Genomic DNA, 1,037 nt, shown 5'->3' with positions numbered 1-1,037 from the left:
ACCAGGTGAAGCAGGTACTGAAGTAATCCAGATCCTAACCAAGTTAGTTCTCTCTCACTGGTAATTAGAAACTAGAGGAAAGAAGGGCAGACTAACCATATAAAAAGAGGACAAGAAATTAGGATTTGAAGAAAGACTTCAAAACACTTTCCCACACCCCTCTAGAAAGCAACAATCTTCGTCTTCCTTCCTAAGGATCTTTTCATTCCCAAACCCAACCCAAGATGTGTACAACTCTGAAATTCAAGAGTTGCACATCAGGAACAAAAATTCCATCAGATACTTCTGGGTAAAAAAAAAAAAATAAAAACAAACGGTTCTACCTATAGATATAAGTAAATACATCTTCTCCAAAAATTAAATAAAGACAGGTTTGTGCAACGGACCCATAATACCAAGAATGGTTTTTCTGTTTTTCTCAATACTCTTATAGATGATGGTTTCCATAGGGAATGCAGATTTGTTTTTCTAACTACATTACCGCCACGTTAATAGCATCCTTTCAAAACTGCTGCGAGACCGGAGGACCCGGTGACACAGTTTGCGCGCACAGTCCGCGGCAGAGCTCTCCGGGGGAAGCCCTCGCCCCCAGCCGGGAGGGAACCGCGTCTGCACCCCCTGGGCGAGGGTCGCCGGGGCCGGAGAGCAGCCGGGGCCGGAGAGCAGAAAACGGCAAATCGCGCCGGGCTCCCCCGGGAAAGGCGTTTCAATGGTTCGCCCATCGGAAAAAGAAATAGAAACTTTACATTAAGTCTTTAGATAACACAGAGAACCAAACTTCCAAAGGGGGGGAGGGTAGAGAGGGAAATCTCACCGGGGGTTTTGCTCTTGAGTTCTTGACCAAAAGTAAAAGATTCCAAAAACTGAGAGGAAAAAAATTAAATCCCAATCGTCGTCTTCGTTTTTTTTCCCCCGTGGATCAACCCAGTATCCAGAGAGGGTCAGAGCGACCCGGAAAAGAGAGGAAACAGTTGCTGAATCAAACCTCCTCTTCTGGCTTTGGAGACCGGGAGTCGGAGGCGTCAGGAGAGGGGAGC

At 46.4% G+C, this 1,037-nt stretch overlaps 1 protein-coding gene across 3 annotated transcripts in view; it reads right to left on the bottom strand.

Moving 5' to 3' along the window:
* Window positions 1-1,031, bottom strand: part of KDM2A (lysine (K)-specific demethylase 2A) — an 83,586-nt gene extending 82,555 nt beyond the window's left edge. For all 3 annotated transcript variants that reach the window (XM_005864319.2, XM_005864317.2, XM_005864320.2), the window contains exon 1: window positions 815-1,031. The gene's annotated coding sequence lies outside the window, so the exon portion shown is untranslated. The remainder of the gene's footprint in view (window positions 1-814) is intronic.
* Between the last annotated feature and the right edge of the window lie 6 nt (window positions 1,032-1,037).

The sequence above is a fragment of the Myotis brandtii genome, unplaced genomic scaffold (assembly GCF_000412655.1).
Source record: "Myotis brandtii unplaced genomic scaffold, ASM41265v1 scaffold187, whole genome shotgun sequence".
Lineage (NCBI taxonomy): Eukaryota > Metazoa > Chordata > Mammalia > Chiroptera > Vespertilionidae > Myotis > Myotis brandtii.
The sequence above is the reverse complement of the archived record's forward strand: the minus strand, read 5'-3'. Positions and strand labels throughout refer to the sequence as shown.